We start from the raw sequence: 23453 nt of genomic DNA, 5'->3' as shown, positions 1-23453 counted from the left end.
TCACTACATATCCCCCCTCTTGGCGTCGTGTGGAATTGTCGCAGGTATTCCATCGGGGCCAAGATGAGTTGAGTCCTTCGGGTGGTCGTAGATGGCGCATGGCTCCTGGTGATGAGAGTCACTCATACACTGACTGGTGTGTTCTAACATCCCCCACCCCCCTTAGTCACCTGAGAGAGAGTGAGTCAGTAGAATGACCCCCGGGGGTCGCATGCATTTAGCTAATATCACCTAGACCGAGGTTGATGGAAACTAGATTCGCGAGGGAAGTGTAGTTAGGTGGGTGAAGGTGAACCCGGTTCACCTAACATTGTTTGTGGTGAAGTTTGGAGTTCGGACTTGAATAAGGGTAAGTTGAGAGGAACTGATGAGACTACGTGAGGAAAATTGTTAGATTTATCCTTCTCAAGTTCACTTTATTTAATTTCTTGAACTAGGCATAAGACAGCTTCATAGTGAATGGAATAAGTGTGGCTTAACTGATGAGGAAAATGGTTTTTTTTAAAAAAGAAGGAGAAGGAGAAGAAAGAAGAAGAAGAAGAAGAAACATGCAATAATCAAGATCGACACGCCTATGAACACAACTATCACAGAGACTAGATATGTTCTTTTGGTGAGAGAGATAATAGTTGACCTTTGAACTTGTATCAAGGTGGAGCCATATTCTGCTTTTGGAGGAGCGCTTACATCATGAGTGTTGGAATTTGTATGGGGTCCTCCTCTAGGTTGAAGAGAACTTCTTCTACATTAAGTCTTCTTGAGTGTTCTTTAGTTTTGGTTTGAACACCTAACAGCGATTAAACGACTCCTTGAGATCTTTTATTGTTCGGGAAGTTAGAATGAAGCTGACGCTTACTATGGAAATTAGCAGGGTATTGGCTCCCGACCAAACACGAGTTAAAGGGGTAACCAGGTTTCTTATGGTGGTGTCGAGGTCTTGAAAGGCAGAATTGATAGGGGCCAGGTAAATGGTTTGTTCATGTTGTGTGTGTTGAACGAAATGAAACATTAGAATATTTCCGTCTTAACTCCCTAGACAGTGATTTGACGTTAATTTTAACCGTAAAGCTTATTCTCATGCATTCATCACACATTGGCCACTTTATCTTAACAGTAACAGCAACCAAACAGCAACCAAACAACACGGATATGACACAGGTGTAAATTCAATAACTTATCATTTTTATACAGTCTGTAGTTAGGCTCGATGCAGGTTTTCGTATCAGCCTATCCTAGTTATCATCCGGTGTTTGTTTTTTGTTTTTTTTTTTTTTTGGAGATGTTGGGGTGTGGTGCCGTTTAATTTGGTTTCGGTGAGCCCAGTTGCAAGAAGATTCATTGCTTCTGGTAGATTTGACCAGGGGTCCCACCCAATCGGTTTGCAGGTCTGACCATGGGGATGTGACTCCCCTGTATCTGATTAGGTTGAGTCGGCTGGAACTGACAGCATGTTAAGCACCCTTTTATGTAGTCAGCTACATCTTGATGCATGCATGGCCAGTAGGCTACCTGCTGTAGTGCATCAACGGTTGCTTTGACACCCCTGTGACCTGTGCATGGTGCAACATGTGCATATGCTAGCATTACCCCCCTTAGGCTCAGTGGAACTGCAAGTCTTGGCATGGCATGTTCATCTGAGACATAAACCAGCAAGCCATCAACCATGCGCAGTTTGTTTTTGACCGTGAGCCAGTGGGACAGTTCCCTGTCCGGCGGGCCGCTATTGGGTTTGGGGACGTCATTGTCATGGTCAGCCGTGACGCAGCGAATGAGAGATGACAGGGTGGGATCTTGGTTCTGCCGATTTACCAGATCTGAGTTTTGAAAAACCTGGTCGCATGCCAAATGTAAAGATGTGTTACATTGTGTGGGAGTACTTCTGGATTGTTGGCGAGTTGCGGCCAACATGGCTGACATGGACTCTGTGTGGATCCGAGCAGGTCGAACGCTCCATGGCTTCCCGTGGAGAGCACCTTCTTTGGCCAAAGTATCTGTGAGGTGATTATACTTTCTGTCTCGGCCGGGAATGCGTGAGTGACCCCGTACATTCTTCCAATGCACTCGCATGTCATGGGTGTTGACTGGGTGATCACAGACAGTGAACAAGTCTTTGTGTTTCACTGGCTTGTGGTTGGCCGTGAGGAAACGGTTGCGTTTCTGGCCTGGAAGGTGGTAGAGAACGGTGTCAACATTTGAGTTTGAGGGTGTTCGTGGGTTGCTGCACGGGTCGTGTCTCGCCGAGTCACCCCCCTTTGCTACTGTATAGTAAGAAGGGTGTGAGTCATGCTCTAGCGGCAGAGGTTGACGAACTTGGGCCCAGATTTTAAGACGTTGGAAATCTATAATCGGATCAAACCTGTTGAGTAAATCTTTGCCGATAAGCAGAGGGATGTTGTTATGTGGTGACACATAGACCGGGTGGACTACAGTCATGGGTCCAATGGTCCAGTGTATTAGCGTTAAGGTGTTCAACTGTGTGCCAACGGTGGAGAACGCCCAGACATCTAATTTACATTTCTGTAATTTGAGAGTTTTATCTTGGGCGTGGGCAGCTCGCTGTAATTGGTCAAACACCTGTGTCGACATGGTAGTGATGTCTGCTGCCGTGTCAACGAGGGCTTCATAGTGAAGCAGATCTTCGAGAGTCGTGGCAAGGTAAAACTTGCGAGCCACCCCCCTTTCTGTCAACTCACCCAAAAGCTGTTGTGTGGGTTGAGCTGGGTGTTCGACCCACAAGTTTTCACCCAAGGGTGGCGAGTCCTGATCATAGTTGACGACTAGGACTGCTGGGTTTGGTGGGTTTGAGGTTAGGTTCTTGTCTGCCGGTGGTGTGGCTTGACTCTCAGTTGCCTCCAGGCCTAGTCTGGAGGGAGGCTTCTTTGGATTTTGTTCCTTGTACCACTGGGCGAACAGCTTGTACATCTGTTCCTCCTCAGGACTGGGATTTTTCTGATTGTCATTTTTCTTATGACAACAGTTAGCCTGGGAGTATGCTTGAGTGGAGGGGACCGGTTTTACGTGGCCATCTCCCTGGTTAGCGTGACGACGCCAAGCGTTTCCAGGGTGTGGGGGTTTGTGGAAACCAGCTTGGTCCTTCATGGTACACGGTGGCGCTGTGGAGTCGTCTGACCGTGCATTCCGTGAGAAGAATGTCTTACGGGCCTGACGAGGACTCGCTTTGCGCTCTGGTTGTCGCTGCGTCTGTGACAAAGGTTTTACTTCTGGCGGGGATACTGGTGCATCCCCTTCAAGTTCCATGTGGGAACTTTGGACACCCAGTGGCAGCAGTGAAGGTGGTTCACCATTTTTCCAGTTGCCCAGCATCTGTTTTGCGAAGCCTTTATCGGCTAGGTCACGCAACTGAAAGCTATTCATAGTGCGGGGGCAGGCTGTCACTCCAAGGTGGTGGCTTGTGCCAGGATGAAGATTTCGGAGGAACAGGGCTTTGAAGTTGAGGTCTTCTTCCATATTTTGCTCATTTTTGTCACCGAAGAATGCTTGTCGGAGTCGGTGATAGTATTGAGCTGGTGGCTCATTTCTGCCTTGTTTGACAGCGATAGCTGACAACAGACCTAGTGAGGTTTCGGGGCTGGAGTATTCTCTCAGCATCATTTTGGTGAGGGTATCAAAATCATTTTGGACAGCTGGTGGCTGCCTGTCAATGAAGTTGCCTACCTCCCTGCTGGATGTGATTTTGAGGAGGTAGATTTTGTCTGGGGTGGTTGCCTCTGGGAACCGCTGAAGGTGATATTCGATGTCCCTCAGATATGACCTGGTCTCTGTATTACCTCCAGGTTTGGGCTCAAACCGAGGTATGTTGCGAGCCAGTTTGTTTAGTACATTTGTGGTCAGGCCCTGTGCTGGGGCTCTGTCAGGTGGGGCTGCGGCTGCATAACCTCCCTGGTGAGGAGGGTTATTAGGCCAGTGAAGGGAAGCAGAGTCATAGTTTGGTTGTGATCTGCTGCCTTCTGGGTGAGCGGTCCACTGAGAGAAGGGATTGAGAGATTTAAAGGTGCTTGGTTGTTCCTTAGAATCTCTGAGCAGAGACCCTGGCTTAGATGGGGGCTTGTGGGCCGCGTCTCTAGCTCTTTGGGTTTGCTCTACTGTGTTTTGCAGCTCGTTCTTTGTCCTGCTAAGGTCTTCTTGGAGCTGACTTACATGGTCCTCTAAGGACTTTACGTGGCGGAGGAGGTGGTAGTCCTTTTCTACTTCTTCCTCCTTTTCCGCTGTAATTGAGTCGACCTGACTTTGGAGGTACTGGACCTTTTCATTGGCTTGTTGTAACAATTGCCTGGTTTTATCACGTTCGTCCAGAAGTCGAAGGTAGAGCTCTGTTTGTCGAGGTGCTTGTTTCCTTAATGCTTCTGACAAGGTCTCAACTTCTGCAAGTGCATCAGACAGTTCTTTCTGACAAAAGGATAATCTTGCCTCCACCCGCTTGAGTTCATTCTGAGAGGTCAGTGACTCAGCCAGGGCATCTAGGAGGTCTTGCGTTTGTTGATCTCTGACGGCCTCATGGTCAGTTAGATCTTGTCTCAGTTGAGACACCTCTTGAGTAAGCTCTAGGTTGTCTTGTTTCAGCTTACGAAGTTCTGTGGTGTTTGACTGAGATTCAACCATGTCGAGTCTCTCTGTTAAGAGGGACTCCCTTTGTCTCAGGTGGGCTAGGTCCTGTTGTCCACGCTCCCATTGTCTTTCCCTGTTTTCAATTTCTTTGTCTTTAATTTTTAATTGTGCCACCAAGTTCAGGGTCATGCAACTTAGGGCTTTAACCAGGGATTTATCTTTGGGGTCCGTGGACTCCAATTGGCTCATGAGCTGGGCGATATTATCATTGATAGCGTCAGGTTGATCCACTGCCAGGGTTGTGCTATAACCTGGGCATATCTTATCAGTGATTGTGGCTAGCAGGTGCTCTAACGAATCCAGGTTTTCGTAGTCGACCGGGGATTCTCTGCTTTCAGCCATTTAATCGTTTGTTTTGTTTTATTGCTGAATTCCTTAATTTACGCTTGTAAGCTAGTTAAAATGTTAAAGGAAAACTTATCAGCGAATTGTTCTTAAGTTATTGAAAACCAACTTAAATTATTAGGATGTTAAAAGTAACGGTTTAAGTAATTGCTATTGTTATTACTCAGGTTGTCGAGCTAACCAGGGGATCACTTTAGGTGCGTTACTTTTAGCGGATTTGATTTCTAAAATTTCAATGTTAATTTAAAATTTGTTTGAATCAAATCTCAAATTGTTTAATTGTTTCTACTAATAACTCTTTAAGTTATTTAAGTGAGGAACACGTATTTTTTTTCAAATTCAATAGTTGGTTTGTCAACTTGGATGCAAGATTTAATTGTGTGTGCTGTTTATGGACTTGGTTGAATTATTTAATTAATAAGTAATTATTAATTAAAAAGGCAAGGTTTGTTTGTATTGTCGATGTTTTCTAATCGATTAGTGAGACAGCTATTCAATAAAAATATTCAAGTGTATCTGTGTATAAACTTCTAATCTTAATTCTTTATTAAAATTATTTTTTTTTTATACACGAGTGGGGTTGGAATTACTAGGTTTGTAATTTTAAATCCAGACTGTAGTTTGACTTTGGGTTGGTGACAACAGGTGAAGCGTGTAAGCTGGACAGGTAGAGAAAGACTGTGGAGCAAGATCCTGCAAACACTAAAACACAAATAGACAAAGTTTTTTTTCTTAAAAAAAAAACACACTGCACAATGAACAAGCAGCACCACAAGCATCAGCAATTTGCAGGATGGAAGAAAGCAAACAGCTAATTTGTGTGCAAAGCAAAACAGACAAACACAAGCTAATCGTGGCAGATTAGCATTACCAGCTATTGCAGCTGCAGACTGTAACACCGCTAGTGGTGGCCTAGCAAGTAGCACAGCACAAACAAGGCACGGAGGCCCCAACTGTCAACTTAAACAAGTTGGCACTGTAACATAATAAGCCAAAGGCTAAAGTTATCCAACCTCAGTACCTTAGCATCTGACGTGGTAACTAAACAATAGCTTTCACCGCAGTTAGGCTATCAGTAGAAGTGAGCATCACACGCCTTAGCATTAGCAACAACAAATAGCATTCAACAGTGTTAAACCTATTGTCAATGGCAGGCTAGCTGTTAGCCAGCTAGCCTAGCAACAGTTGCTACGCTGACGTCACTTCCTTTAATGAGGCGGGACTTCCTGTCCGCCCTCCAGTGGGGTACAATTACTACAGAGACGTGCGCTTCTTTCACTGGGAAAAAGAAGCTGCAACCACGCATGTGCGAAAGCCTTATGAGATAAAAATCTCTGCTCTGCACACAGCAATAAATAAGTTCATGAGGCGGGACTTTCTGTCCGCCCTCCAGTGAGGTGGAATGACTCCAGAGGAGCGCGCTTCTTTCACTGGGAAGAAGAAGCTGCGACCACGCATGCGCGAAAGTCTTATGAGATCAAAATCTCGGCTCTACACACAGCAATAAATAAGTGAATGAGGCGGGACTTTCTGTCCGCCCTCCAGTGATGTGGAATGACTCCAGAGGAGCGCGCTTCTTCCACTGGGAAAAAGAAGCTGCGACCACGCATGCGCGAAAGTCTTATGAGATCAAACTCTCTGCTCTACACACAGCAATAAAAGAATAGGTCAATTACGCTCACCACACCCAACACAAGCTCACGTCAATTGATCACTATTGTTCCCGTAGGCAGAAACTCGTGCGCCGGGCAAATGTAAGACTCCCGTCGTGTTGGAACAACGTTTTAATAACTGGTTAGCTACGCCAATTATTAAAGTTGGAGTTGGACGCGAAGGTTCACTGTTGGTTAGACGCTCGTAACTCGGTCGTGATTTCCGTCCGCAGGCCTGATGAATTAATGCTCAGCGTTTTGTCACTAGAGCAAACACATGTATATTCTCTCGATAAGACTTGTAGTCTTTTTTTTTTTCGAGGCAGTAGGTACCATCAAAGTAATTTCAGTGCTTTTGAAGCAAGAAATGGTTTAAACGCGTTATTAACTTTTGTTCTTATTTTTATTTTTAAGGTTTTTTTTGTTAGTAAAGTCTCAGCGCAGGCTGGGCACACGCTTTGGAGCGAGTGAGAGGAAAAAAGACGAGGGGAAGCGAGGGGGGGGGTTTGTGACGCTCCTGTCTGCAAGTTTAAGTTACGTTTGGTCAGGAGGGAACACTCTACCTTTATGGAATGGTTTACAATCAAAATTTAGCAATTAATCAGCCTCACACGGGGCACCAATAAGTCTGTAGTGAAAGTGACGGATTGTCGGGTCACGGACGCCTGCGTCTGTGACGTGGATATTATGAAAAATAATATCTCCTCGAAAGTTTGGGGCACCACCTGAAATAGAGTTTCCAGGAGACTATTAAGCTCTCTTGATTAACACTTAATTAATTAATTAACTGTGGTAACTTAATTAATTATTAGCGTAATCAATCTATTTATCTGAAGTCACTACTCGTGATGTAATGTCCTTTACTGATCAGAGGCTTTTAGATTGATTATAATACACTCCAAAGTAATGTGATCAAGACCAACGTAATTTTATAGATTTATTTAGGAATAAAAGAACAGAAAGAAACAGGAAAGATGCAGAAGTAGAATAATATGATCCCAACAATATCGCGATGGAAACGCAAACCAGTTATGAAGCAATGTCAATACTGCATCAGACGCGTATGTAACTGATGGGAAAGTTGAGACATTCTAGTCTAACTGTCAACCTCAGGCAAGTAATGATATTACTAAACCCCAACACACCAATCTGTGCAGAGATGACAAGCAGCGGCTTACTTTGGCGATGAATGGAGGGATGAATGGGATGGATGGATGGATGAGAGGGTGATGAGTAGATGCAGAAGGTCGGTCAGGAGGTGAGGGAGGAGGCAGGCGGCTTTGGAGGGAGGCGTCCTGGTTCTCAGCGAGGTGACTTGGAGGTGATGAGGACACGCAGCTTCAGGCGTCGATGGCACTCTCGGATCGTCTTCCGGACCGCCGTGGATCTTTCGTCGCAGACGGGGTGATCGTAGCTGGCAGAGAGCGGCGTAGGACCGAAGGCGTATCTTTCTCTCATGCCAGGTGATTCACCGGTCTGAACAACCTTCTAGAGTGGTCGCCTTAATGACACACTCCAGGTAGCGGAAGGTTGTTGGAAGTTGGACTCGCGCACTCGTCACGGCTGCCGGCTGTGATCACGTGGTGTGACTGGGCCGTTCCTGAAGGAAGCTCTGGCTTGGCAGACCGCTGGAGGACGAGGGCGATGTGCAACTTTGGAGAAGTTCTCGATCACTCTCACACTTGGATGGGCAGCGAGTGGAACGCTGGCACGGCTTCAAGGGTGGAGGAGAAGCAAGAGTCTTTGCAGGAAACTTGAGCAGGAACCGTCGAGGAAGTTGGTTTTAGTTGGTTGTAAGAGGTGAAGTATCCAGAGGAAGCGGTAGAAGGAGGGGAAAGAGCGCAACCGAGGGCAACAGAGGGACAGAGGGGAAAAAGCAACGGGGTAAGACAGGAGCACAGAGGGCTGAACCTCTGTAAACTGGGTCTTTTAAACTCTCATGAAGAGTCTCATTGTCCAGTTTTGATTGGTTGAAGGAGTTCCATCACCTATTGCAGATTGGACGAGGATTTCCAAGCCTGGCCTTCCTCCTCCTCCTCCAACGGGGTCGTAAATTCCAGTCTTGAGATGGGAGATTTTGATCCCCCCAGTACCGGAGTTTTATTTGACAATAAAACATTACCTGAGTTGTAAAATTGCTCACAATCTGTCAAAACTTTCCCATCTCAATTTAAGCATTCAAACGACACCAAACATGACCACTCTAGCACATTGTCTTATTATAATGATCAACATAACAATCAACCATTCATGTCAAGTTTAACATCACATGTTCAGGACATCTGGTTTGCTTGAACATCCTGTGGAAACCATGGGTTAAGTGGGAAACGAAGTCCTTTTTAAGAAATACACATTAAGACACTTTCACATACAAGTCTGTCTTTGTTCATCTGGAACCTGGAGAAGGAGGAGCTGTGTGTGTCTCCCACCAAACAGGGTTCACAAGTTGGTCAGGGTTTTTTCTCTTACGGCACAGCATCCTGGACTGTTGCTCTAGTCTCTCCCCCCTTTGACCATTCCAATGATTTATGGTCCTTATCGGAGGGTTCAGAAACCTCAGAGCTGCAACAGGCATAGTGGAAACCCAAGGAGATGTCTCCGAGTTGAAGTTACACATTCCAGAAAAGTCCACCAGGTCCATGCTTGAATCTCTGGAGAAGGAATCACTACATATCCCCCCTCTTGGCGTCGTGTGGAATTGTCGCAGGTATTCCATCGGGGCCAAGATGAGTTGAGTCCTTCGGGTGGTCGTAGATGGCGCATGGCTCCTGGTGATGAGAGTCACTCATACACTGACTGGTGTGTTCTAACATCCCCCACCCCGCTTAGTCACCTGAGAGAGAGTGAGTCAGTAGAATGACCCCCAGGGGTCGCATGCATTTAGCTAATATCACCTAGACCGAGGTTGATGGAAACTAGATTCGCGAGGGAAGTGTAGTTAGGTGGGTGAAGGTGAACCCGGTTCACCTAACATTGTTTGTGGCGAAGTTTGGAGTTCGGACTTGAATAAGGGTAAGTTGAGAGGAACTGATGAGACTATGTGAGGAAAATTGTTAGATTTATCCTTCTCAAGTTCACTTTATTTAATTTCTTGAACTAGACATAAGACAGCTTCATAGTGAATGGAATAAGTGTGGCTTAACTGATGAGGAAAATGTTTTTTTCAAAAAGAAGGAGAAGGAGAAGAAAGAAGAAGAAGAAGAAGAAACATGCAATAATCAAGATCGACACGCCTATGAACACAACTATCACAGAGACTAGATATGTTCTTTTGGTGAGAGAGATAACAGTTGACCTTTGAACTTGTATCAAGGTGGAGCCATATTCTGCTTTTGGAAAAGCGCTTACATCATGAGTGTTGGAATTTGTATGGGGTCCTCCTCTAGGTTGAAGAGAACTCCTTCTACATTAAGTCTTCTTGAGTGTTCTTTAGTTTTGGTTTGAACACCTAACAGCGATTAAACGACTCCTTGAGATCTTTTATTCTTCTGAGAGAGAATGAAGCTGACGCTGACTATGGAAATTAGCAGGGTATTGGCTCCCGACCAAACACGAGTTAAAGGGGTAACCAGGTTTCTTATGGTGGTGTCGAGGTCTTGAAAGGCAGAATTGATAGGGGCCAGGTAAATGGTTTGTTCATGTTGTGTGTGTTGAACGAAACGAAACATTAGAATATTTCAGTCTTGACTCCCTAGACAGTGATTTGACGTTAATTCTAACCGTAAAGCTTATTCTCATGCATTCATCACACATTGGCCACTTTATCTTAACAGAAACAGCAACCAAACAGCAACCAAACAACACGGATATGACACAGGTGTAAATTCAACAACTTATCATTTTTATACAGTCTGTAGTTAGGCTCGATGCAGGTTTTTGTATCAGTCTATCCTAGTTATCATCCGGTGTTTGTTTTTTGTTTTGTTTTTTTGGAGATGTTGGGGTGTGGTGCCGTTTAATTTGGTTTCGGTGAGCCCAGTTGCAAGAAGATTCATTGCTTCTGGTAGATTTGACCAGGGGTCCCACCCAATCGGTTTGCAGGTCTGACCATGGGGATGTGACTCCCCTGTTTCAGATTAGGTTGAGTTGGCTGGAACTGACAGCATGTTAAGCACCCTTTTATGTAGTCAGCTACATCTTGATGCATGCATGGCCAGTAGGCTACCTGCTGTAGTGCATCAACAGTTGCTTTGACACTCCTGTGACTTGTGCATGGTGCAACATGTGCATATGCTAGCATTACCCCCCTTAGGCTCAGTGGAACTGCAAGTCTTGGCGTGGCATGCTCATCTGAGACATAAACCAGCAAGCCATCAACCATGCGCAGTTTGTTTTTGACCGTGAGCCAGTGGGACAGTTCCCTGTCCGGCGGGCCGCTATTGGGATTGGGGACGTCATTGTCATGGTCAGCCGTGACGCTGCGAATGAGAGATGACAGGGTGGGATCTTGGTTCTGCCGATTTACCAGATCTGAGTCTTGAAAAACCTGGTCGCAAGATGTGCTACATTGTGTGGGAGTACTTCTGGATTGTTGGCGAGTTGCGGCCAACACGGCTGGCATGGACTTTGTGTGGATCCGAGCAGGTCGAACGCTCCATGGCTTCCTGTGGGGAGCACCTTTTTTTGCCAAAGTATCTGTGAGGTCATTATACTTTCTGTCTCGGCCGGGAATGTGTGATTGACCCCGTACCTTCTTCCAATGCACTCGCACGTCATGGGTGCTGACTGGGTGATCACAGACAGTGAACAAGTCTTTGTGTTTCACTGGCTTGCGTTTGGCCGTGAGGAAACGGTTGCGTTTCTGGCCTGGAAGGTGGTAGAGAACTGTGTCAACATTTGAGTTTGAGGGTGTTCGTGGGTTGCTGCACGGGTCGTGTCTCGCTGAGTCACCCCCCTTTGCTACTGTATAGCAAGAAGGGTGTGAGTCATGCTCTAGCGGCAGAGGTTGACGAACTTGGGCCCAGATTTTAAGACGTTGGAAATCTATAATCGGATCAAACCTGTTGAGTAAATCTTTGCCGATAAGCAGAGGGATGTTGTTATGTGGTGACACATAGACCGGGTGGACTACAGTCATGGGTCCAATGGTCCAGTGTATTAGCGTTAAGGTGTTCAACTGTGTGCCAACGGTGGAGAATGCCCAGGCATCTAATTTACATTTCTGTAATTTGAGAGTTTTATCTTGGGCGTGGGCAGCTTGCTGTAATTGGTCAAACACCTGTGTCGACATGGTAGTGATGTCTGCTGCCGTGTCAACAAGGGCTTCATAGTGAAGCAGATCTTCGAGAGTCGTGGCAAGGTAAAACTTGCGGGCCACCCCCCTTTCTGTCAACTCACCCAAAAGCTGTTGTGTGGGTTGAGCTGGGTGTTCGACCCACGAGTTTTCACCCAAGGGTGGCGAGTCCTGATCATAGTTGACAACTAGGACTGCTGGGTTTGGTGGGTTTGAGGTTAGGTTCTTGTCTGCCGGTGGTGTGGCTTGACTCTCAGTTGTCTCCAGGCCTAGTCTGGAGGGAGGCTTCTTTGAATTTTGTTCCTTGTACCACTGGACGAACAACTTGTACATCTGCTCCTCCTCAGGACTGGGATTTTTCTGATTGTCACTTTTCTTATGACGACGGTTAGCCTGGGAATCTGCTTGAGTGGAGGGGACCGGTTTTACGTGGCCATCTCCATGGTTAGCGTGACGACGCCAAGCGTTTCCAGGGTGTGGGGGTTTGTGGAAACCAGCTTGGTTGACCACGGACTGCAGTGGCGCTGTGGAGTCATCTGCCCATGCCTTCTGTGAGAAGAATGCCTTACGGGCCTGACGAGGACTCGCTTTGCGCTGTGGTTGTCGGTGTGTCTGTGACAAAGGTTTTACTTCTGGCGGGGATACTGATGCATCCCCTTCAAGTTCCATGTGGGAACTTTGGACACCCAGTGGCATCAGTGAAGGTGGTTCACCATTTTTCCAGTTGCCCAGCATCTGTTTTGCGAAGCCTTTATCTGCTAGGTCACGCAACTGAAAGCTATTCATAGTGCGGGGGCAGGCCGTCACACCAAGGTGGTGGCTTGTGCCAGGGTGAAGATTTCGGAGGAACAGGGCTTTGAAGTTGAGGTCTTCTTCCATATTTTGCTCATTTTTGTCACCGAAGAATGCTTGTCGGAGTCGGTGATAGTATTGAGCTGGTGGCTCATTTCTGCCTTGTTTGACAGCGATAGCTGACAACAGACCTAGTGAGGTTTCGGGGTTGGAGTATTCTCTCAGCATCATTTTGGTGAGGGTGTCAAAATCATTTTGGACAGCTGGTGGCTGCCTGTCAATGAAGTTGCCTACCTCCCTGCTGGATGTGATTTTGAGGAGGTAGATTTTGTCTGGGGTGGTTGCCTCTGGGAACCGCTGAAGGTGGTATTCGATGTCCCTCAGATATGACCTGGTCTCTGTATTACCTCCAGGTTTGGGCTCAAACCGAGGTATGTTGCGGGCCAGTTTGTTTAGTACATTTGTGGTCAGGCCCTGTGTTGGGGCTCTGTCAGGTGGGGCTGCGGCTGCATCACCTCCCTGGTGAGGAGGGTTATTAGGCCAGTGAAGGGAAGCAGAGTCATAGTTTGGTTGTGATCTGCTGCCTTCTGGGTGAGCGGTCCACTGAGAGAAGGGATTGAGAGATTTAAAGGTGCTTGGTTGTTCCTTGGAATCTCTGAGCAGAGACCCTGGCTTAGATGGGGGCTTGTGGGCCGCGTCTCTAGCTCTTTGGGTTTGCTCTACTGTGTTTTGCAGCTCGTTCTTTGTCCTGCTAAGGTCTTCTTGGAGCTGACTTACATGGTCCTCTAAGGACTTTACGTGGCGCAGGAGGTGGTAGTCCTTTTCTACTTCTTCCTCCTTTTCCGCCGTAATTGAGTCGACCTGACTTTGGAGGGACTGGACCTTTTCATTGGCTTGTTGTAACAACTGCCTGGTTTTATCACGTTCGTCCAGAAGTCGAAGGTAGAGCTCTGTTTGTCGAGGTGCTTGTTTCCTTAATGCTTCTGACAAGGTCTCAACTTCTGCAAGTGCATCAGACAGTTCTTTCTGACAAAAGGATAATCTTGCCTCCACCCGCTTGAGTTCATTCTGAGAGGTCAATGACTCAGCCAGGGCGTCTAGGAGGTCTTGCGTTTGTTGATCTCTGACGGCCTCATGGTCAGTTAGATCTTGTCTCAGTTGAGACACCTCTTGCGTAAGCTCTAGGTTGTCTTGTTTCAGCTTACGAAGTTCTGTGGCGTTTGACTGAGAGTCAGCCTTGTCGAGTCTCTCTGTTAAGAGGGACTCCCTTTGTCTCAGCAGGGCTAGGTCCTGTTGTCCACGCTCCCATTGTCTTTCCCTGTTTTCAATTTCTTTGTCTTTAATTTTTAATTGTGCCACCAAGTTCAGGGTCATGCAGCTTAGGGCTTTAACCAGGGATTTATCTTTGGGGTCCGTGGACTCCAATTGGCTCATGAGCTGGGCGATATTATCATTGATAGCGTCAGGTTGATCCGCTGCCAGGGTTGTGCTATAACCTGGGCATATCTTATCAGTGATTGTGGCTAGCAGGTGCTCTAACGAATCCAGGTTTTCGTAGTCGACTGGGGATTCTCTGCTTTCAGCCATTTAATCGTTTGTTTTGTTTTATTGCTGAATTCCTTAACTTTACGCTTGTAAGCTAGTTGAAATGTTTAAGGAAAACTTATCAACAAGTTGTTCTTAGGTTATTGAAAACCAACCTAAATTATTGGGATGTTAAAAGTAACGGTTTAAGTAATTGCTATTGTTATTACTCAGGTTGTTGAGATAACCAGGGGATCACTTCAGGGGCGTTACTTTTAGCGGATTTGATTTCTAAAATTTCAATGTTAATTTAAAATTTGTTTGAATCAAATCTCAAATTGTTTAATTGTTTCTACTAATAACTCTTTAAGTTATTTAAGTGAGTAACAAGTATTTTTTTTTTCAAATTCAATAGTTGGTTTGTCAACTTGGATGCAAGATTTAATTGTGTGTGCTGTTTATGGACTTGGTTGAATTATTTAATTAATAAGTAATTATTAATTAAAAAGGCAAGGTTTGTTTGTATTGTCGATGTTTTCTAATTGAGTAGTGAGACAGCTATTCAATAAAAATATTCAAGTGTATCTGTGTATAAACTTCTAATCTTAATTCTTAGTTAAAATTATTTATTTTTTTTATACACAAGTGGGGTTGGAATTACTAGGTTTGTAATTTTAAATCCAAACTGTAGTTTGACTTTGGGTTGGTGACAACAGGTGAAGCGTGTAAGCTGGACAGGTAGAGAAAGACTGTGGAGCAAGAATCTGCAAACTCTGAAAAATAAAAATAAAAAAAAAATAGACAAAGCTTTTTTTTTTTTTAAACACACTGCACAATGGACAGGCAGCACCACATGCATCAGCAATTTGCAGGATGGCAGAAGGCAAACAGCTAATTTGTGTGCAAAGCAAAACAAACAACACAAGCTAATCGTGGCAGATTAGCATTACCAGCTATTGCAGCTGCAGACTGTAACACCGCTAGTGGTGGCCTAGCAAGTAGCACAGCACAAACAAGGCACGGAGGCCCCAACTGTCAACTTAAACAAGTTGGCACTGTAACATAATAAGCCAAAGGCTAAAGTTATCCAACCTCAGTACCTTAGCATCTGACGTGGTAACTAAACAATAGCTTTCCCCGCAGTTAGGCTATCAGTAGAAGTGAGCATCACACGCCTTAGCATTAGCAACAACAAATAGCATTCAACAGTGTTAAACCTATTGTCAATGGCAGGCTAGCTGTTAGCCAGCTAGCTTAGCAACAGTTGCTACACTGACGTCACTTCCTTTAATGAGGCGGGACTTCCTGTCCGCCCTCCAGTGGGGTACAATTACTACAGAGACGTGCGCTTCTTTCCCTGGGAAAAAGAAGTTGCGACCACGCATGTGCGAAAGCCTTATGAGATCAAAATCTCTGCTCTACACACAGCAATAAATAAGTTCATGAGGCGGGACTTTCTGTCCGCCCTCCAGTGAGGTGGAATGACTCCAGAGGAGCGCGCTTCTTTCACTGGGAAGAAGAAGCTGCGACCACGCATGCATGAAAGTCTTATGAGATCAAAATCTCTGCTCTACACACAGCAATAAATAAGTGAATGAGGCGGGACTTTCTGTGCGCCCTCCAGTGATGTGGAATGACTCCAGAGGAGCGCACTTCTTTCACTGGGAAGAAGAAGCTGCGACCACACGTGCGCGAAAGTCTTATGAGATCAAAATCTCTGCTCTACACACAGCAATAAATAAGCGAATGAGGCGGGACTTTCTGTCCGCCCTCCAGTGAGGTGGAATGACTCCAGAGGAGCACACTTCTTTCACTGGGAAAAAGAAGCTGCGACCACGCATGCGCGAAAGTCTTATGAGATCAAAATCTCTGCTCTACACACAGCAATACAAGAATAGGTCAATTACGCTCACCACACCCAACACAAGCTCACGTCAATTGATCACTATTGTTCCCGTAGGCAGAAACTCGTGCGCCGGGCAAATGTAAGACTCCCGTCGTGTTGGAACAACGTTTTAATAACTGGTTAGCTACGCCAATTATTAAAGTTGGAGTTGGACGTGAAGGTTCACTGTTGGTTAGACGCTCGTAACTCGGTCGTGAATTCCGTCCGCAGGCCTGATGAATTAATGCTCAGCGTTTTGTCACTAGAGCAAACACATGTATATTCTCTCGATAAGACTTGTAGTCTTTTTTTTTTTTTTCGAGGCAGTAGGTACCATCAAAGTAATTTCAGTGCTTTTGAAGCACAGACAAAGTGGTTTAGAACGCGTTATTAATTTTTGTTCTTATTTTTATTTTTAAGGTTTTTTTTGTTAGTAAAGTCTCAGCGCAGGCTGGGCACACGCTTTGGAGCGAGTGAGAGGAAAAGAGACGAGGGGAAGCGAGAGGGGGGGGGTTTGTGACGCTCCTGTCTGCAAGTTTAAGTTACGTTTGGTCAGGAGGGAACACTCTACCTTTATGGAATGGTTTACAATCAAAATTTAGCAATTAATCAGCCTCACACGGGGCACCAATAAGTCTGTAGTGAAAGTGACGGATTGTCGGGTCACGGACGCCTGCGTCTGTGACGTGGATATTATGAAAAATAATATCTCCTCGAAAGTTTGGGGCACCACCTGAAATATAGTTTCCAGGAGACTATTAAGCTCTCTTGATTAACACTTAATTAATTAATTAACTGTGGTAATTAATTATTAGCATAATCAATCTATTTATCTGAAGTCACTACTCGTGATGTAATGTCCTTTACTGATCAGAGGCTCTTAGATTGATTATAATACACTCCAAAGTAACGTGATCAAGACCAACGTAATTTTATAGATTTATTTAGGAATAAAAGAACAGAAAGAAACAGGAAAGATGCAGAAGTAGAATAATATGATCCCAACAATATCGCGATGGAAACGCAAACCAGTTATGAAGCAATGTCAATACTGCATCAGACGCGTATGTAACTGATGGGAAAGTTGAGACGTTCTAGTCTAACTGTCAACCTCAGGCAAGTAATGATATTACTAAACCCCAACACACCAATCTGTGCAGAGATGACAAGCAGCGGCTTACTTTGGCGATGAATGGAGGGATGAATGGGATGGATGGATGGATGAGAGGGTGATGAGTAGATGCAGAAGGTCGGTCAGGAGGTGAGGGAGGAGGCAGGTGGCTTTGGAGGGAGGCGTCCTGGTTCTCAGCGAGGTGACTTGGAGGTGATGAGGACACGCAGCTTCAGGCGTCGATGGCACTCTCGGATCGTCTTCCGGACCGCCGTGGATCTTTCGTCGCAGACGGGGTGATCGTAGCTGGCAGAGAGCGGCGTAAGACCGAAGGCGTATCTTTCTCTCGTGCCAGGTGATTCACCGGTCTGAACAACCTTCTAGAGTGGTCGCCTTAATGACACACTCCAGGCAGCGGAAGGTTGTTGGAAGTTGGACTCGCGTGCTCGTCACGGCCGCTGGCTGTGATCACGTGGTGTGACTAGGCCGTTCCTGAAGGAGGCTCTGGCTTGGCAGACCGCTGTAGGACGAGGGCGGCGTGCAGCTTTGGAGAAGTTCTCAATCACTCTCACACTTGGATGGGCAGCGAGTGGAACGCTGGCACGGCTTCAAGGGTGGAGGAGAAGCAAGAGTCTTTGCAGGAACTTGAGCAGGAACCGTCGAAGAAGTTGGTTGCAGTTGGTTGTAGGAGGCGAAGGAGCCAGAAGGAGCGGCAGAAGAAGGGGGAAGAGGGCAACTGAGAGGAGCACAGAGGGGCACAGAGGGCTGAACAGAGGGCTGAACAGAGCGCACAGAGGGGAGAACCTCTGTAGACTGGGTCTTTTAAACTCTCATGAAGAGTCTCCTTGTCCAGTTTTGATTGGTTGAAGGAGTTCCATCACCTATTGCTGATTGGACGAGGATTTCCAAGCCTGGCCTTCCTCCTCCTCCTCCAACGGGGTCGTAAATTCCAGTCTTGAGATGGGAGATTTTGATCCCCCCAGTACCGGAGTTTTATTTGACAATAAAACATTACCTGAGTTGTAAAATTGCTCACAATCTGTCAAAACTTTCCCATCTCAATTTAAGCATTCAAACGACACCAAACATGACCACTCTAGCACATTGTCTTATTATAATGATCAACATAACAATCAACCATTCATGTCAAGTTTGACATCACATGTTCAGGACATCTGGTTTGCTTGAACATCCTGTGGAAACCATGGGTTAAGTGGGAAACGAAGTCCTTTTTAAGAAATACACATTAAGACACTTTCACATACAAGTCTGTCTTTGTTCATCTGGAACCTGGAGAAGGAGGAGCTGTGTGTGTCTCCCACCAAACAGGGTTCACAAGTTGGTCAGGGTTTTTTCTCTTACGGCACAGCATCCTGGACTGTTGCTCTAGTCTCTCCCCCCTTTGACCATTCCAATGATTTATGGTCCTTATCGGAGGGTTCAGAAACCGTAGGCAGAAACTCGTGCGCCGGGCAAATGTAAGACTCCCGTCGTGTTGGAACAACGTTTTAATAACTGGTTAGCTACGCCAATTATTAAAGTTGGAGTTGGACGTGAAGGTTCACTGTTGGTTAGACGCTCGTAACTCGGTCGTGAATTCCGTCCGCAGGCCTGATGAATTAATGCTCAGCGTTTTGTCACTAGAGCAAACACATGTATATTCTCTCGATAAGACTTGTAGTCTTTTTTTTTTTTTTCGAGGCAGTAGGTACCATCAAAGTAATTTCAGTGCTTTTGAAGCACAGACAAAGTGGTTTAGAACGCGTTATTAATTTTTGTTCTTATTTTTATTTTTAAGGTTTTTTTTGTTAGTAAAGTCTCAGCGCAGGCTGGGCACACGCTTTGGAGCGAGTGAGAGGAAAAGAGACGAGGGGAAGCGAGAGGGGGGGGGTTTGTGACGCTCCTGTCTGCAAGTTTAAGTTACGTTTGGTCAGGAGGGAACACTCTACCTTTATGGAATGGTTTACAATCAAAATTTAGCAATTAATCAGCCTCACACGGGGCACCAATAAGTCTGTAGTGAAAGTGACGGATTGTCGGGTCACGGACGCCTGCGTCTGTGACGTGGATATTATGAAAAATAATATCTCCTCGAAAGTTTGGGGCACCACCTGAAATATAGTTTCCAGGAGACTATTAAGCTCTCTTGATTAACACTTAATTAATTAATTAACTGTGGTAATTAATTATTAGCATAATCAATCTATTTATCTGAAGTCACTACTCGTGATGTAATGTCCTTTACTGATCAGAGGCTCTTAGATTGATTATAATACACTCCAAAGTAACGTGATCAAGACCAACGTAATTTTATAGATTTATTTAGGAATAAAAGAACAGAAAGAAACAGGAAAGATGCAGAAGTAGAATAATATGATCCCAACAATATCGCGATGGAAACGCAAACCAGTTATGAAGCAATGTCAATACTGCATCAGACGCGTATGTAACTGATGGGAAAGTTGAGACGTTCTAGTCTAACTGTCAACCTCAGGCAAGTAATGATATTACTAAACCCCAACACACCAATCTGTGCAGAGATGACAAGCAGCGGCTTACTTTGGCGATGAATGGAGGGATGAATGGGATGGATGGATGGATGAGAGGGTGATGAGTAGATGCAGAAGGTCGGTCAGGAGGTGAGGGAGGAGGCAGGTGGCTTTGGAGGGAGGCGTCCTGGTTCTCAGCGAGGTGACTTGGAGGTGATGAGGACACGCAGCTTCAGGCGTCGATGGCACTCTCGGATCGTCTTCCGGACCGCCGTGGATCTTTCGTCGCAGACGGGGTGATCGTAGCTGGCAGAGAGCGGCGTAAGACCGAAGGCGTATCTTTCTCTCGTGCCAGGTGATTCACCGGTCTGAACAACCTTCTAGAGTGGTCGCCTTAATGACACACTCCAGGCAGCGGAAGGTTGTTGGAAGTTGGACTCGCGTGCTCGTCACGGCCGCTGGCTGTGATCACGTGGTGTGACTAGGCCGTTCCTGAAGGAGGCTCTGGCTTGGCAGACCGCTGTAGGACGAGGGCGACGTGCAGCTTTGGAGAAGTTCTCAATCACTCTCACACTTGGATGGGCAGCGAGTGGAACGCTGGCACGGCTTCAAGGGTGGAGGAGAAGCAAGAGTCTTTGCAGGAACTTGAGCAGGAACCGTCGAAGAAGTTGGTTGCAGTTGGTTGTAGGAGGCGAAGGAGCCAGAAGGAGCGGCAGAAGAAGGGGGAAGAGGGCAACTGAGAGGAGCACAGAGGGGCACAGAGGGCTGAACAGAGGGCTGAACAGAGCGCACAGAGGGGAGAACCTCTGTAGACTGGGTCTTTTAAACTCTCATGAAGAGTCTCCTTGTCCAGTTTTGATTGGTTGAAGGAGTTCCATCACCTATTGCTGATTGGACGAGGATTTCCAAGCCTGGCCTTCCTCCTCCTCCTCCAACGGGGTCGTAAATTCCAGTCTTGAGATGGGAGATTTTGATCCCCCCAGTACCGGAGTTTTATTTGACAATAAAACATTACCTGAGTTGTAAAATTGCTCACAATCTGTCAAAACTTTCCCATCTCAATTTAAGCATTCAAACGACACCAAACATGACCACTCTAGCACATTGTCTTATTATAATGATCAACATAACAATCAACCATTCATGTCAAGTTTAACATCACATGTTCAGGACATCTGGTTTGCTTGAACATCCTGTGGAAACCATGGGTTAAGTGGGAAACGAAGTCCTTTTTAAGAAATACACATTAAGACACTTTCACATACAAGTCTGTCTTTGTTCATCTGGAACCTGGAGAAGGAGGAGCTGTGTGTGTCTCCCACCAAACAGGGTTCACAAGTTGGTCAGGGTTTTTTCTCTTACGGCACAGCATCCTGGACTGTTGCTCTAGTCTCTCCCCCCTTTGACCATTCCAATGATTTATGGTCCTTATCGGAGGGTTCAGAAACCTCTGAGCTGCAACAGGCATAGTGGAAACCCAAGGAGATGTCTCCGAGTTGAAGTTACACATTCCAGAAAAGTCCACCAGGTCCATGCTTGAATCTCTGGAGAAGGAATCACTACAACATGTTGGTGGTAATTGATCGGTTAAGCTGCTGGGTTGAAGCAGCACCATCTAAAGACTTGAGTGCTGAAACAGTAATCAAATTCCTGACCAGATAAATCATTCCTCGAGTTGGCATTCCGTCAGAAATAAGCTCAGACAACGGTGCTGCATTTGTACAAAAGGTTGTGAAGGGCATCTTGCAGCAACTTCGAATCAAACAACGATTGGGTGCCGTTTATCACCCCCAGAGTCAGGGAATGGTTGAGGGGATAAATGGAACCCTGAAAGCGAAACTGAATAAGATCTGTGCTAGCACGAAGCTAAACTGGGTTGATGCGTTACCATTGGCACTGATGAGTTATCGCATGCAAACTCATCAAAGCACGCATTTGACACCACACAAGATGTTGACGGGATGGCCGATGCCGGCACCACACTTGAGGGGACCCTACAAGGGGCCTCCACTTGAGCAACTACAATCTGAACTTAGAAGTTATACGAAGCAACTAACTTCTATCCATAAGACTATCTATCTGCAGGAGAGAAAACGGGAGCTTGAGGCCGATCGTGAGGCCGGGCATTTGGTGGTTCCCGGCGACCAGGAGTATATCAAGGTCTTCCGAAGGAAGTGGCACCAGCCGAGATGTGAAGGTCCATACACCGTGGTCCGAGCAACACCAACAGCTGTCCAAGTCGAAGGCAGCGCCACTTGGTACCATCTGAGCCATTGCACAAAGGCCCAAGGCCATCACAACCAAAGAGGTAATAAAACAGGCAGTGAAGTCAATGATTTAGATAGTCAAAATGTTGATGACAAGGCTTGCTGTGATAATAAGTTGTCTGGTTTGGTTGTCACCAGGAGACGAGCTCGCGCAGCTTGCGAGACCGCAGCAGCCGACCAAAGTCCAGACCGTGACACCCTAAGTTCCAGCTAAAAAACTCGAGCATAACAGGGACTCAGTTAAGTACGATGCGATCACCCGTTGTGTGAAAAATGCCCAGAAACACAAAACGTTAAGCGTATTGGTGCAGGACAGGCGGAGTAAAAGTGGGATCCATGTCAGAGGTCAGGGAGCTCTAGGTAAAACACTGTCTGCCAAACTTGGAACCACACCACAGTCAAAAAAAAGGAAACGAAGATGACCGTCCAGTTTTGACCACCACTAGTCCTCTCTGTAATAAAACCACATTATTCGATTAATTATATTTACTATTTACACAAACCATACCTATGAAATATTTAAACTACTGGGAGAACAACTGCATGAAACTGGTAAAATGGTGTTACGAAATCGTCAGGTGTTAGATTGGTTGGTGTGTGTCACATGTTTGCAGATCAGTGTTGCACTTACATTCCAACAACACCGCGCCTGATGGAACATTTGCCATTGCAATGGATAAACTTAGAGATTCAAAAAATGAGATAAAAGAGCATGCAGGAGCTATAAGTTGGGCCTGGGATTGGTTAGATGGACACCGAAGAAAATGTGGAGCATTTTTTGCAGAAGTGGGGATGACTACTGCAATCATACTCATCGTCATTTTTCTTCTGGCATGTTGCATCGTACCCATGATGAGGAAACTGTGTCTGCGAATGACTGAGAAGCAGTTAGCGGTCACGACGGGACTTTGGAACGCACAGATGCTGAACATGATGCCTGCTGAACAACTGGCTCTCGTGGTGACTGAGAGACCACATCTGTAGCCATCACCTGATTAATTGGAGGCCTCTGATCATACTCCAGAGGTGACTGAAGAATGAGGTGTTGTTATGATTACATGACAAATGTGTTTAAATCATGATACTATGTTTCTTTGCCAGTATAATTACTTGATTATTGTTTCACTAAAAAAAAAAAAAAAAAAAGAAAATTTCACCTATGACGAAAAGTGACAACAAAAAACAATTGGGGAAAACTTTTGATGCTTCCGGAAACGAACTGACTAACATTTTCCTGCGACGCGGTTGAGATTTTTATTTAACCAGACAGCAGTAAACATATTGAACTAACTACAGCTATATGAATCATTTAGTTAACATTTTCTACATACTTATATCCAGTATATTGTCACTGCTCTGTTACAGTACGAAATAATCTTCAATAAAATAAAATGGGATAGTTTGCTAAATTCGGTGTGTGGGTCTGAGACCCACAAAGGGGAGATATGTTGTGGAATAATTTGACCTGTGTCATTAGGGTTACAATGATAACTTGTTTTTCAGTACCAATGGAATGTTGAACAGATATC

The sequence above is a fragment of the Synchiropus splendidus genome, chromosome 6, assembly GCF_027744825.2.
Source record: "Synchiropus splendidus isolate RoL2022-P1 chromosome 6, RoL_Sspl_1.0, whole genome shotgun sequence".
NCBI lineage: Eukaryota > Metazoa > Chordata > Actinopteri > Syngnathiformes > Callionymidae > Synchiropus > Synchiropus splendidus.
Note: the sequence above shows the minus strand (reverse complement) of the source record.